Here is a 16,196-nt window from a genome sequence, read left to right as displayed (position 1 = left end):
GGTCTGATGTGTCTCTCATGGATTGATCATCAGTAGAGGGATGGTTCCTGCTGGAGTTTCACACAGGGAGCTCAATTTTCCTGCTCTGGGCACCCCCTTTATATAATGTGGTTCTGATTATACCTCATTAGCATTGACACACAACCTGTGTCCTGTGGGTAAGGCACATTTGGAAACAGAGGCGCCTTTCCAGAATGTTTTTTATTTAAAATTAATCTTCTGGCTAATTGTTCACCCTGTTACCACTTGGTACCTCTTTTCCCATCATCTTAGGGCATCGGGTTATTCCTCGGCCATTTACTTCTGTCAGCATTTCCTAGCTCCAAGGCCTAAAATAGCGAAGCTAAAATCTTGCAGGTCTCAGCCTACAGGCCTTGCATGTCAGCCCTATTTACGTAGATACCTAATACATGATTATTCTCGCTACAGACCGACCAATCGATTCTCTATTTAGCACACAGTGATTCCATATGACATAACGTGTTAGTTATTTATAACACCACACAATAAATAAACGGTAAACTAAAATCACTGGCTGCCATTCCCACCCTTACTCCTACACTGCTGCTGTGGCCTGTGGTGCCCGATGCTCTGCCTGCAGCTCAAGCCGGGCTTTGCGCTCTCACACGGGGGCTGCTTCTTGCTGGAGCCCCAGATACCCTGCAGCCCTGTGGTCGCTCCTGGCTCACCAGGGGCCATTTCAGATTTTGGGGCGGGGGGCAACTTTAACTGTGATCCCAGGGGCTACTGAGGCACCTGAAAACTGTAGGGTTTTTTTCAGAAAATAACTTAGAAATTCACTGACAAGCTCTGTATCTAATTGTTATATAAAGAAAGATAAATATATACTGACTCCAATTACAGCCACATTAAATTTAAGAGTAAATTTAGAACAATCAGGAGTTAATACAGCAAGATATTCCCTATCCCAAGCCTTGAGGTATCAGTTCTGGAGCTTTGATGCAGGTGTCAGAAACACAAGTTTGATACTTTGCACCCTCTCTTTAGCAGAGATAAATAAATATAGAGAAAGGAAGCAGATTTTACTTAACAGACACACTCTCTGTTACTGCCATTATCTCCTCTATTTTAGTCAATTGTTTTTCACTCCACTGACAACGTATTTACTTACTTTTATATACGTGATTAAGGTTTTTTCTCTTTAATTAAGAACAGGAAATTATTTTTCTAGTTATTTTGGCATTTATGTTTACCGATCACAATCATGTATGTGACTCACTAACATGATTTCATAGAAATTTTAAGTTACTTTCCAGATGTAACTGTACCATGAAGTTTGGGGGAGACAGGGCCATGCACTTCCCCCACTTCCTGCCATTCACCGTGACTCTCAGCCAGCCAGTAAAACAGAAGGTTTCTTAGATTTGAAGCTAAAGCTGAGAGGCTAAAAACTGTGGTGCTGATATTTGTGTTCACACTGAAGCCTGGATTCAGAAACCCTCACCCCTCGTGGGTGGGCTCAAGTCCATCTGTCTGCACTGTAATTTTATAGTCTTGCAGCACAAGCCCCATAACCCTGAGTCAGCTGACCCGGGCTTTGCGACAGGTGCCCTGGGTGTGTTAATCGCAGTGTAGACATAACATTAGGCTACGTCTCCAGTGCAATGAAACACCCACTACTGGCCTGTATCACATTAATCAGGGTCATGCGGCTTGGGCTGTAAAGTTGCAGTGTCCGTGTCTCGGCTCAGGCTCAGTCCCCTGCTCCAGGAGCCCAGAAGGTTGGGAGGGGGTTTAGCAAGTGGAAATGGTAAAACCGCAGGGGAGTATTACCCTGGACTCATGGCATTTCTCCATTGGTCTGTCTGCTTTGGGGCAGGGACAGAAACACGTCCTGCTGCTTTTGTTATTTCAAAGGGCGGTTTAGGATTTTCATTCTCAGACTCGGTGCACAAAACAGGACTCAACCCTCGGCATAAACTAAAGGAGCTGCCCACAGATTCTGGCAGCCACAATGAGCATTTGGTGTGAGAGCTCAGACCTGCCCCTGTCCCAGAGGGTCGGGGTCGTCTGTGAGGGGACTGGACCACTGACCTATCAGCTCCTAACTCCCAAACTTTCAGTAACTCTATCCTCAGTGCCTGTGAGTGTAATTTAAACCATAAGAAAAACCGCACTAGGCTAGACCGAAGGTCCATCTATCTCTGAATCTCGTCTTCTGACAGTAGCCAGTACCAGGTGCCCCAAAAGCAACTCAGTAAGGTACCACTGGAACTTGAACCCAGGATCTCCTGTATACGAAACAGTGGTTTTAGCCAACTAAGCCATGGTGCCTACAGCTGCTGAAGGGATCATGTCTGCACACACCTGACTCTCTGCCAACCTCCATCTGGGCCTGACAAGCTTTGCTGGTGTTTGGATTCAGTAAAGCAGAGGAGCAGGTGAAGTTTTACTCCCAAGGTTCTTTGGACAGGTCTACACTACAAAATTAGATCGGTGTAGCTACATTACTCAGGGGTGTAAAAAATTTACCTCCCTAAGCAATGCAGTTATATCAGCCTAACCCCGGTGCAGATAGCGCTGTGCCAACAGGAGGGCTTCTCCCATCAACATAGCTTGGGGAGGGGCTTGGTTAGTGAAGATGAAGAGAATAGGTGGCCCATGGCTCTTGCATTTGGGGAGGCTGGGTGTGAGCGCTGGAAGCTCCCTAGAAGTGGGGGGCCCATTGGTGCCCAGACCATGGCACTGCCCCCCACCCTTCTCCTCTCTCTGAGGCCCCACCTGTGCTCCCCCCTTGCTCCTGTTTGGCCACTTCCCACCCCCCACTCTTCCTCTTTGGCTGAGGACGGCTGATCCACCTTTCGCTCTCTCCTCTCCTCCCCCAAGGCCTTCCTGCCTGCTGCTCGTGCCTCTCCACCCCCTACCACAAGGTCTGCCCACCAGCCGCCACCACCACCGCTCTGACCCATCCCTGCAACCCACCCTGCCCACCACCCACACCTCTCTGCCTCTCCCCTGAGACCTGCTCTGCCCATCGCTTGAACCTCTCTGCCCCTCCCCGAGCCCCACCCTGTCCACGTCTTTCTTCGGTCATCTGTTATTCCATGAAACATCAAGAATGGAATAAAAAGCTGAGTTTACTACAGGGTGAGGAAAGAAAGGAGCCACCAAGCCCCCAGCATTGCTGCTTTAGTTAAAGTGTTTTAATTAAACAGCTGTTGCGTGTCCACACTATGCCCCTTGTGTCACCAGAGCACATCCACGCTAGCCTCTCTTGGATCGCCACAGAGAGCAGTGCACTGTGGGTAGCTATCCCACTATGCAACTGGTGCAGGGTGATTTGAGAAGGGTTTGCAATATCTCACAGGATGGTACAGCATCACACGATACAGGTTTCTCCTTCCCATTGTTCCATGGGCATCCTACTGGATTGCCAGCTGCTTTTCAACTGCAGTGTGGAGACTGTGTGTGCGAAGAGACAGTGTGTGTGTTGGGGGAGTGTGTGTGTTGGGGAAGAGTGAGTGTGTTGAGGTAGGTAGGAGCAGATCATTATTATCCCTACTTGAAAGAGAGAGAAGCTAAGGCTGAGAAAGGAGAATTGACTTGTCTTAGGTCACACAGCCAAGTCAGTGGCAGAGTTGGGAATAGGACCCAAGAACCCTGATTTTCAAACTAACCATCGGATCTTGAATTTCAGACATTGAATGACCTGAATAAAGTGCTCACAGATGAGCTCCAGACCAACAACAGTGCACAGGAATTATTCAGCAAGTATTTGAGGAGAACTGCAATGTTAGAGAGAATCATGAACTGCTCAGAGACCATTAATGTAGAGAAGCAGCAAAATTCATCAAACACAGAACTGGTTCCGACTTATTTCCTTGGTCTTAAAGAGACCAAGGACCTGACTCTCCTCCCTGTCAATAACCCCCTGCTCAGCCAATCAGGGTAGAGACTGAGGCTGATGGTTCTCACCAAAGAGCCCAAAGGATGGCCCAGGTCACTGGTGGGGATCACTGCCCGAGCACTATTTCAGCCCCCCAGTTTTGGGTGGACCTCCCACAGTGGGAGCTGCAGAGCCCTCCCCTGCAAAACACACACACACACACACACACACACACACACACACACACACACACACCCCCTCCTGGTGTTGGGAGGAGAACAGGAGAAAGGATAAAAGAAGCAAGAGACAAAGAGAAAGGAGGGAGGGATGGAGGAAGGAAAAGGTGAAACAAAAAGAACAAACCCCAGTGTCCCCAGTGATTCTAAGGGACAAAATCCCAGGTGTGCAATAAAATTCTGCCTCCTTAAGCTCGTGTTTTCCATGCCTAGAATTCAACTGTCACCAGATGGATCAGACTGAACAGGTTTCAAACCTCCAGGAGGCTCTTACCTTCTAAACAGGGACGGCTGTTTTCTAGTAAAATCACTAACAGGGAAGGAGAAAACTCGAAAGAGGTTCCTCCTGGCGCTCCCGTCCGTGAACCCGAATACTCTCTCAGTCCTCAGAGAGAGACCTGGAGAAGGAGACTCGCTGAAGCAAAGCCACAGGGGTCTCTGAGGTTTCCCTGGCCCCTCACCCCTGTCCTGCCTGGCTGATGTCAGCATCTCTCTGTGAGGTCACCACCTCCCCACCAACTTGGACCAATAGTCTGAGGTCCTGCAAAAGGCCTTTGTGATGTCACTGCCACAACCCTCCCTTGCTGTGCCAATGTCCTGCCCCTGGCCAGGCACTTTGCAGGTTTGAGCTACTCCCTGGGGATCACCCCACTCAAGGAGCGTTCGTTCTAGGCAGCAAGCCGGCTGGACAGGGAAACATCAGACGCTGCTCCCAATGCTACACTCAGTTTTTCAGAAATTAGTCGACTTTATGGCAAGAAGAGACCATTAGAGCATCTAATCTGACCCCCTGCATATCACAGGCCTCCTGTATGACACAATAGCAGGTGAGGGTGGGGGCTGAGGAAGCGAGCGGGCAGGCAGTGGCCGGGGGGGGCAGGTGAGCCGGTGTCTGGCCCCAGCTCACCTCCACTCCGCCTCCTCCCCTGAATGCCCCGCCTCGCTTTCCCCCTCCCCCAGCTAATCAGCTGTTCGCGCAGGAAGCCTTGGAGGGAAGAGAAGCCGTGTGGCGGCTTCGCGCTCAGGCCCAGCAAGGTGGAGACGGAGACGAGGTGAGCTGGGGCAGGGGGGCCGCCCGCACCGCAGCAGGTAACCCGGGGGGGGGCACTGGGGAACCGCTCCCCACCCCAGCTCACCTACCTCCCCTCCGCCTCCCTGGGCCTGAGCACGAAGCCGCCATTTGCTTCTCAGCCCTCCCAGGCTTCCTGCACGAACCGTCAGGGGACAGGGAGAAGGGGTGGTTGGTTGGGGCAAGGGTCCCAGGGGGGCCATCAGGAATGAGAGGAGGGGTTGGATGGGGTGGCAGGGAGCAGTCAGGGGACAGGGAAGGGGGGTGGATGGGGTAGGGGTTCCGGGGGGGGGGGCGTCAAGGAACGTGGGGGGTTGGATGGGACAGGAGTCCCAGGGGGCAGGAGTGGGCCACAACCCCCATGTGGGGTGAGGAGGGAACTGGTTGTTAAGATTTTGGCAGCTCATCACTGGCTAGGGGGCTGGGAGGCTGAGGAGGTGAGCGGGCGGGCAGTGGTGGGGGGTGAGTATGCGAGCCGGGGAGGGGGGAACGGAGGTGAGAAGGGGGGGCAGGTGAGCCGGGGGGTGTGGGGGTCTGAGGAGGCGAGCGGGTGGGCATTGGCGGGGGGTCAGGTGAGCTGGCGGTGGGGGAGGAGAGGTGAGGAGGCGAGTGGGCGGGCAGGCAGGTGAGCCGTGGGGGGTGGAGGCCTGAGGCGAGTGGGCGGGTGAGCCGGCAGCAGGGGAGGGGGGTTGAGGAGGTGAGCGGGGGGGGTGGGGGGCTGAGGAGGTGAATGGTGAGTCAGTGGCTGACCTGTTCTACTGATCTGGTCTGGCTCCCAGCCCCTCTCCAAGGGTTGCAGCTGTCTGGAGGTGCTGTCTTCCACGCCTTCCTCAGTCCCACCTCATTCACTCCACAGGGCAACTGATTACCAAGGGGCGTGGGGATCTTATTCTACTTCTAGCAAAAATACATTTTTCTTTTACCTTAATTACACTACCTTAGAGGCCCCCTATAAACATATTAGCAAGGTTCATTACCACTGTTTTGGCAGGGCGGTGCTGGGGAAGGAGGGTTTGTTTCCACGGGGCAGGCGGCACTTGGGGGGGGGGAATTGTTTCGGGGGGCCTGGGCGGCGTTGTTTTTGCAGGGTGGGTTGTGTTTCAGAGGGGCTGGGCGGTGCTGGGGGGGGTGTTGGGTGGGGTTTCCCCCTCAGCTGTTTTCTTTGGAGTAATATTGCCCTCGCCGCTTTACGAGTTGTGCAGGCCTGGACTAAACCACAGCCTCGGGACTCAGCATTCAAGTATCCTGCAGTCTGAACTTCACATCTGATACATTCCCTCATTGGCTACCATTGTTTGCCCAGCATGGAAGTGGTTATTGTCCAACAAGGCAGCCAGATTGGGACCCGTAGGCATGGAATGGCTCTGAAGGAATCAGCTGTTTCTCTCTGTGCTTCATCTAACTTTGGATCCAAATGGTAAAAGACAGTTGTGCCCAATTTAATCATGGCATCCTTCAGGAGTGTGATCAATGCCACTTCAGGAGGGAGCAGGGTTCTAAAAATAGTTTACCTGGGCCACAGGTCACCATAGCTTCCATCTCAGGGGTGAAAATCAACCACTACTACCTGCAATTTCTACCTGAGTTCTTGTCAAATCTTTGACCTTCCTTGGAGTAATTTCACACTTCTCTGGCGTAGAATTCTTCACCAACCGCACAACAGATCAGTAGCGACAGTGAGGTACAACTCCCCCTTCCGTGCCCCTTTATTTCTTTAATCTGGTGGCACAGATTTAAATTAGGGACTAAATTCAGGTGTGACTTAGAATCCCTGTAAGACAACAAATGTCAGGTCTCTATTAAAAATATTTATCTTTCTGCAGCTATAGCACATTCAACACAGATTTCATTTTCTACACATTTGTAGAATCTCCCAGGGGTGAGCTGAACAGAAATGTCACTTCCCTTTTTCCCCATCTCTACCTAGATAGGGATTGCGTTTCCCAAATAATAGGCAACATGCAGCTAATGAGGAAGGAGATCTCTTCAGGAGCAACCTCCTGCAGGGCCTGGGCCACAACTGCTTTGGGAGCCCAATACATGGGTATTTTGCTTAGTTCCAAGTTATTTACGAAGGAATCCTCTTCCCAGCCCTTTAGAAAAAATATAGACCTAAGAAGCTGAACAAAAGAGAGATTGGGATGGTGATGAGGAATCAGGGTAAATCAGAGGGATTCCCTATCTTCTTCTGTTGTTATCATAGAATCATAGAATTCAAGATCAGAAGGGACCATTATGATCATCTAGTCTGACCTCCTGCAAGATGCAGGCCACATAAGCCGATCCACCCACTCCTGAACTAATTCTCTCCCTTGACTCTGCTGTTGAATGCTCCAAATCGTGATTTAGAGACTTCAAGTAGCAGATAATCCACCAGCAAGCAACCCCTGCCCCATGCTTCGGAGGAAGGCGAAAAACCTCCAGGGCCACTGCCAATCTACCCTGGAGGAAAATTCCTTCCCGACACAAAATGTGGCGATAAGCTGAACCCCGAGCATGCGGGCAAGACTCTCCAGCCAGACCCTCTGGAAAGGGCTAACAATATCCCAACATTGACCCTTTGTACTAATTACCAGTGTGGCACGTTATTGACCTATTGACTAAACCCCTTATCCTATCATACCATCTCCTCCATAAAGTTATCCAGCTCAATCTTAAAGTCATGGAGGTCCTTCGCCCCCACTGTTTCCCTCGGTAGGCTGTTCCAGAATTGCACTCCCCTGATGGTTAGAAACCTTCGTCTAATTTCAAGCCTAAATTTCCTAACTGACAATTTATATCCGTTTGTCCTCGTGTCCACATTAGCACTGAGCTGAAATAATTCCTCTCCTTCCCTGGTATTTATCCCTCTGATATATTTAAAGAGTGCAATCATATCTCCTCTTATCCTTCTTTTGGTTAAGGAAAACAAACCGAGCTCCTCAAGTCTCTTTTCATACGACAGGCCTTCCATTCCTCGGATCATTCTAGTGGCCCTTCTTTGTACTCGCTCCAGTTTGAATTCATCCTTCTTAAACATGGGAGACCAAAACTGCACACAATACTCCAAATGAGGTCTTACCAACGCCTTATATAACGGGACTAGCACCTCCTTATCCCTACTAGAAATACCTCGCCTAATGCATCCCAAGACCGCATTAGCTTTTTTAACGGCCACATCACATTGCTTACTCATAGTCATCCTACGATCAACCAGGACTCCTAGGTCCTTCTCCTCCTCTGTTACTTCCAACTGGTGCGTCCCCAGCTTATAACTAAAATTCTTATTAATCATCCCTAAATGCATAACCTTACACTTCTCATTATTGAATTTCATCTTGTTACTAATACTCCAGTTTACAAGGTCATCCAAATCTCCCTGGAGGATATCCCGATCCTTTTCCGAATTGGCAATACCTCCCAACTTGGTGTCATCCGCAAACTTTATCAGCCCACTCCTACTTTTGGTTCCGAGGTCAGCGATAAATAGATTAAATAAAATCAGACCCAAAACCGAACCTTGAGGAACTCCACTGGTAACCCCCCTCCAACCCGACATATCACCCTTCAATACGACCCTCTGCAGTCTCCCCTTTAACCAGCTCCTTATCCACCTCTGGATTTTCATTTCGATCCCCATCTTTTCCAATTTAACCAGTAATTCCTCATGCGGTACCGTATCAAACGCCTTACTGAAATCAAGATATATTAGGTCCACCGCATTTCCCTTGTCTAAAAAATCTGTTACTTTCTCAAAGAAGGAGATCAGGTTGGTTTGACACGATCTACCTTTCGTAAAACCATGCTGTAATTTGTCCCAGTTGCCATCGGCCTCAAGGTCCGTAACCACTCTCTCCTTTATAATTTTTTCCATGACTTTGCATGCTACAGATGTTAAATTAACAGGCCTGTAGTTACCCGGGTCACTTTTTTCCCCCTTCTTGAATATAGGAACTATATTAGCTAATCTCCAGTTGAACGGTACAATCCCCGAGTTTAGAGATTTATTAAAAATCATCGCTAACGGGCTTGCAATTTCACTCGCCAATTCCCTTAATATTCTAGGATGAAGATTATCCGGGCCCCCCAATTTACTTATAGAGGGGAAGTGACATTTTCCCCTATCCCTGTGTTGTTCCTGCACTTTGTTATAGTTCAATATATTTTAAGTGAGAAAAATGGTAGTAAAAATATCTGCTCCCCAGCACAACCTGAACCAACATCAGAGCAACTGGGAATGAAACAACTGGTTCCTAAAGGGGGAACTCGATGACTAACAATTGCTGTGAAATGGGGGAACAGTATAACCGTGATGCTCAGGGTTTGTTTAGACTAGGGAAAGTGATGGCGTTTAGGTCAGGTCACGGGGGAAGCTAATGCCAACCACTGCACCTGGGCGCATGTGCTCTACAACTCTAATTGTCTTGTTACCCCAAGATCACTAACTTGAGCAGCCAACCCCATGTACCGCTCTAGTGGATGGAAGGCACAGGTAGTTTTTGCCTCAGTGTAGCTTGTTGGGTGTGATGATGCAGTCTTGGCGGGACCCAACTGACAGTGCCAGTTCAAGACCAATTGCTTAAACAGGGCAGTCACAGCACTAGGCTGGGGGTTTTCCACCTCTAAGGCAAACTAAACCAGCCAGACAAAAAGGACTTTGGTTTCACCCCACTGGCTAACCACAAGTCACACGAGCAATTTCCTTAGACACTCCAGTCTCCCAGTATCACCACCAGTGCCACCCGTCCCGGGGAGGAATGGTTATGAAAACCAACACCCCAATAAAAGAAAAAAGTTCTTTCGATTCCAAAGAATCAAGCCCCAGACCCAGGTCAATATACACATCAGATCTTACCCACAAATCACACTGTTGCCAATCCTTTAGAATCTAAAATCTAAAGGTTTATTCATAAAAGGAAAAAGGTAGAGATGAGAGTTAGAATTGGTTAAATGGAATCAATTACATGAAGTAATGGCAAAGTTCTTAGTTCAGACTTGTAGCAGTGATGGAGTAAACTGCAGGTTCAAATCAAGTCACTGGAGAACATCTCCCGCTGGGATGGGTCATCAGTCCTTTGTGCAGAGCTTCAGTTTGTAGCAAAGTCCCTCCAGAGGTAGAAGCAGGATTGAAGACAAGATGGAGATGAGGCATCAGCCTTATATAGGCTTTTCCAGGTGTAAGAACCTCTTTGTCCTTACTGTGGAAAATTACAGCAAAATGGAGTCTGGAGTCACATGGGGAAGTCCCTGCACACCCTGCTGAGTCACAAGGCGTATCTGCCTCCTCTCCATGGGTCAATTGTGTAGCTGATGGTCCTTAATGGGACATCAAGCAGGCTAGGCAGAACTGACACCAACTTGTCCGGGGTGTTCCCCAGAAGCAGAGCACAAGTTTGAAATACAGACAGGATAGAGCCAATATTCATAACTTCAACTACAAAATGATACATGCACACAGACAGCAAAATCGTAACCAGCAACCCATAACCTGGTCTTAGACACCTTATATGACCCCCTTTACATAAGATTTGGTGCCACTACAGGACCTTGGTTACAACCATGTTCTATATGGTCCCAGATTATATCAATAACGTCACCTGGAGCTGATGAACATTCCTGGCTGGAGGGACACACACTCCTTCAATTCAAAGAGAAAGGAGTTGATAGAGAAGATCACAGGACTGACCCCAAAGAAGGGTGAGCTGTACAAGGGAGAAGCAGGCAACTCATCTGGGGGAGCTGAGACACCACGGTGAAGATGGTGCAAAGATCACTATGACGGAATTAACAAATGTGATTAAAAAAAAAATCTTTGGTCAGTCCTAGTCAAGGTGTTTGTGGATTTCCAGATGTCTAATAAGGACTGAGCTGTAACCGAAGCTTTTACCGCACTCAGAGCACGTGTAGGGCGTCTCCCCTGTGTGGATTCTCTGATGTGTAATAAGGTTTGAGCTTCGATTGAAGCTTTTCCCACACTCATGGCATGTGTAGCGTGTCTCTTCCAAGTTGTTTCTCTCACGTGTAATAAGGTCTGAGTGGCTACTGAAGTTCTCCTCTGGCCTGTGCAGAGTCTCACAGGCTTTTGCTTTTTCTGGGAGTGCACAACTCCTGGAATCGTTCCCTTTGGATCTTCCTGATAACATCCTATGTGGTTCTACTTTCTCAGCATCTTCCTGCTGGGGTTTCTCCTCCTCATTCTCACTCACCTTCCCATCACCTGATGGGAGACAGAGAGAATCCAGACACAGGTCACTCTCTGCACCTGAGAGAAAGGAAATATCAGAGAGAGGAATGGAAAAAGGAGGGAACAAACCAAAATATGTGCAGGAAAGATCAGTCCTATCAGGAGCTGATTTTCCCCAAATCCTTCCCCAGAGGAGAGAGGAAGGGATCAGTTTTGATCCACATCTCACCAGAACACTCAGGGGAAAGTGAGATGGGGAGGGACCTGCTGCCAGTTGTCAGTCAGAATAGGTGGGAAGCCATAATGATTCCACATCTGCAGGGAACAATCTTGAACTTGGAGAGCTCACAAGGTCTTTGTAGGGCATCCCGAATGTTTCCTGCATTCACAGACAGTTTTTGAGTTGGTTTAACCAATTCCCTACCTGTGAAGGCAGCTCTTGGGAGCACTTTTTTTCTCAGAGCCCTGGAGTTCTGGGACCCACGGCTCTTCCCCTCGTTCCAGCTGCGAGATCACATCAGGTCTGGAAACTGGAAACCCTACTGCAGGCAAAGAAAACAAGGGAGATCAGTGGAATTTGTGGGATACTTGTCACAAGGAATAGTCCATGGTTTTAACCCCAGCTCATTTTTAAGCAGTAACATCCCAAGGCCAGCTTCCTTGGCTCAAAGTGGCAGGAGAATTATTATGATTATAAATCATATGAATTACCTTAGTGCCTAAGGACCAACTAACAGTGGGTCCCCATTGTGCTAGGAGAAGTACAAACACAGAATAGTAGATGGCCCATGCCCTGAAGAATTTACAATCTAAATACACAAGACAGACACAGAATGGGGGAAGGGATAGACCCCACTGTTAGAATAGAGATATTCAGGCCTGCCTGTAAAGCCTATAGTTTAAGAACTTAGGGGTATTTTTATCACTTAGCTAGTTACAGGAGTACGAAAACAAAGAATCAAAATCACTGTCTGTATTTGTAAGGGCCTTCTCTTACTGTGACCGTCTGAGGCCTTGTTCTTAGGCTAAGGCCTTTGGCTAAGCAGCAGGGGCAGCCATAAGCTGGGAAGCGAAGGGTCACATCCTCACATCACAAACCAGTCACACTGAAATAAGGTGCTACTGGGCTGTTAGGAAGATGATCCTGTCCTGATAGTGCCCATCACCACCAGATAAAGAAACAGATCTTAAGATGGTTAAAGAAAACTTAGTTTGACAGCAGCCTGTCTGGCAAGAAATCCCTTATCAATGCTTGTGGTTGTGAAACCCTCATTTCTGTATTGTTCTATCTTTATGGCCACCACTTTTCTATTGTTAATCTGTCTGGTTCTCTAATTGTTTCTGTCTGCTGTATAATTAATTTTGCTAGATGTAAGTTAATTAGGGTGGTGGGATATAATTGGTTAGAGAATTGTTACAATCTGTTAGAATTGGTTCGTTAAATTTCAGTAAAATGATTGGTTAACGTATAGCTGAGAATATTACTGTATAAACGGGGTCAAAGAGGAGGGGGAAGGGAAATTGGAATCATGTTTGTTAAAATGTAGGGGGGGGGGACAGGAACACAGGCAAGGCTCAGCTGCATCAGAGCTGGGAAGGGGGACACGGGATAAACGCTCTGCGGCGTCAGAGCTGGGAAGGGAACACTGGGGAACAGACTGTATCAGTATATCGAGATCAGCCCGACCGGTGTGAAGGGCTTCAGAATATGCTTCCTTGGAAACTAACCCCAATAAACATGGCACTGTCTGCGCTTTGGACTTCTGGTCTTTTGCTGCTTCCTGTCTGCGTGACAAGAACCAGGGAAGTGGGAGGGTGAAGAGAAAACCCTCTAACAAAAGTGACATGATCTGATACCCAAGAGGTGAGCCTTAGAGGAAGGTTTTAATACACTTTGGAACGGATCAGGGATTCCCATGAGGACTGGTGAGGGGGTGATGGTAAATACGCATTTAGATCCTTTTCTTGTTTTGTATCTTTTCCCCATAAGGCTGAACCTCTGGCACTGTCATGGATCCATAGGATCTGTGCAATGCCCTGGCTTGTAAACAGTCCTTGGGAGGTGCCCCTTGAGTGCACTAGACCCCCAAGGGCTCCCACTCTTCCACAAGGACAGGCCACTTAGCTTCAACACCTGAGACTGAGCCTCTGGCTTCAACACTCCTACTTCAACCTGTGAGCTCTGCCAGCAGGTCCAGCTGAACTACACTCCTGTTCAGAGACTGTTCCTCATTCATGCTTCAATGCACCTCAGCAAGTTTTTGCTGTGACACTGGGCAGACTTTTAAAACATTGCAGGGTTTATTAGTCAACCGAAACACAGCACTGGAAAGTCTTTTCATTAGCACAGAGAAGCAATGAAGACAATATAGTCCACACTGGCCAGTGCCCTTGAGCCAGGCTGCTGTAGAAAACAGTTTGGTTTCTTTTCACTGTCTCTGTCCATTTGTCTTCACTCCGGCAAAGCTCCCTGTGTCTGCGAGCCCAGTTCTTCCTGCTCCCAAAAACATAACGAGTCCATGTGTGCTTCACTCAGCCAAGCTGAGATCCTCCCATGGACAGGTGACAATTATTCCCTTGTCTCTGTCGGGTATTCCATTGATCTAAGTTGGCCCCAGTCAATCCTTAATGACCCATTCATATCACCCCATGACAGCTACGTGACAAAACACCTCACGTCTCCTGCTCTTTAGAATCATAGCAATACCAATCACAGCGGGAAACTGAGGTGTGTATTGGCATCATACAAGTATCACCAAAAGTCCCACCTCTCTCACACACACACACTGCTCACAGCCCCTGGAGAGAAAGCAAAGCACAGGAACTGGCCGTTAGTCCAGTGAACACAGTGGAGGACAAGCTGCAATCCTCATACCCTGGTCAAAAAGGAGAGGCAGGTGGGTCCCTGCCCATAGAGAGGGGCTGGCTACAGGCCTGATACCTGAGGGGCCATTCCGTGAGCAGACCATGGAGGCAGGTCAAAGGCTTCGCTACCCCAGAACTGTGACATCGCAAAAGCACATTTTGGGGAATTAGGAAATCTAGTGACTCAGGGGTAATGGGAGGGAGAATTAAACTCCCCCAGTGGGAGGAGAAGGCTGGGGAATTACACACTAACATTCAGGAGCAACAGCCTCTCATTCTTCCGGAAAAGGAGAAGGTCAGAAACAAGAACTGGGCCACGCAGCCTCAGGAGGGACAGGCTCAGAGATCCAAGGAGCCGGGAGGGAAGACAGCTTGCGGCTGCTGCAGATGGGGAGAGGGGGGACAAGACTCACTCCAAACTCTCACTCTTCTTGACCCCGACCTGATTTTACGATCTATGACCCAGTCTCACGTCTTGTGGGCAATTTCATACTCGCTAGAGGTAACATGTCATGATCAGAGAATTGCTTATGAGCTTGGAACATGTGTGGAGGGGCAAGGAGGTGAACATAGATAAATGGGTTATTCAGCTTGCTACAGTTAAGGGCCTTATATGAGGCGGAGGCTTTGTGGGAGAAGTTCTGCTGAAGTCTGGGATTTACCTGACCAGGCCTAAGGAGAGAATCCCAGGTCAGATATTTCGCACCCTCATTTTGACAGACTAAGGAGTAACTACAAACAGGTGGAATACGCCACAGGATTCTGAAAGGACGTTTGGGGTGGGCTTTAGCAATTAGGTTGCTATGCAGGATCTCAGCAGTTGGACACATTTATATATTGGGATTATTAATAACTAAGTGATGTAAATCATGAGTATTAAGGCTTGATGCTAAATTATGGACTTCCCAAAGGTCACATATGGGTTGGGGCAGCTATTGACATTATTGTAATCAGAGCAAAGCAGCAGATGCGGTATATCGCCATCCTATTACCATAAGGAAGTGAATAAATTACCTCTCCTAGTGACCATTTTTTCATTTTGTCAGGTCCCCGAGACAGTGTAAACTGAAGCAGGGCCTCCCTTCTGACGGGCTCCCTTGCGCCTCAATCTTTGTTTCCATTGGTGTCATAACTTGTACGTCCGCACAGTGCAAGCCCCTCTTTACTATACTGATCTTAGTCTAACTGTTACGTGGATTGATCCTTGCCTGTGATTTCAGTTATAACTGTCTCCATTCAATCAAGTTTCTGTGTGTTTCACCCAATTCCATCTTCTCAATTAACTTTGCGTAGCCATGTACAAGGGCGAGCTGCACCCCAATACGTCATCTTATAGGTGTAAAAATTGCACAGGCTACACCACCACCCTGTGACATCATCAACAAAGTGCCCATTTGTGCCTGGGTAGGGGCCCTGCTACGGGAGGGAGGATGCAGCAAGGACTCAGGGTCGGTGGCCGGGGTCGCTGAGCACAGAGATGGGGAGGTTATATGGGGAGGGGGGTAATGAGCGACAGAGGGAGGTCAAGAATTAAAATAATAATATTTGGGGGAGGAAATGTATAATGAAGTGAAACAGAACAGAAAGGAAACTGGAGCGTGGGCTCTAGAACAACAAGGCTTGGGCAGGGATTCAGGGTTAAAGGTCTGGGATCCCCCACAGCTCTAGATCCCCAAACCTCTCCTCCCTCCCACCGACCCACCCAGCCCACTTCCTGGGTGCCCTTCCCCCACACTCCCCTCCCCTTCTTCCCATTACTCTCAGCCAGCACCAACTCCCGGCGCCTTGGGAGCTTCTTGTGTTCCCTCCTCGTCTCTCACAACCTCGTCCCTCCCTGCTGCTTCTTAGCTCTAACCCTGCACACACCCGCCCCACGTCCTGGCACCCCAGAATTATCTACTCCCCCCTTCTCCTCCCCTCCCACAGCTCTGTTCTCCCTTCACTGGTGGGGTCCTGAATGGCAACGTTATACGCTCTCCTATCAAAAGAGGAGCTCATCTGACTGTCACACAAGCC

The 16,196-nt window shown here is 48.7% G+C and overlaps 1 pseudogene; it reads right to left on the bottom strand.

Moving 5' to 3' along the window:
* Window positions 1-16,196, bottom strand: part of LOC123358427 — a 168,774-nt pseudogene that overhangs the window by 75,066 nt on the left and 77,512 nt on the right.

This window comes from Mauremys mutica, unplaced genomic scaffold (assembly GCF_020497125.1).
Source record: "Mauremys mutica isolate MM-2020 ecotype Southern unplaced genomic scaffold, ASM2049712v1 Super-Scaffold_100054, whole genome shotgun sequence".
Taxonomy (NCBI): domain Eukaryota; kingdom Metazoa; phylum Chordata; order Testudines; family Geoemydidae; genus Mauremys; species Mauremys mutica.
Note: the sequence above shows the minus strand (reverse complement) of the source record. Positions and strands in the feature narration are given on the sequence as shown.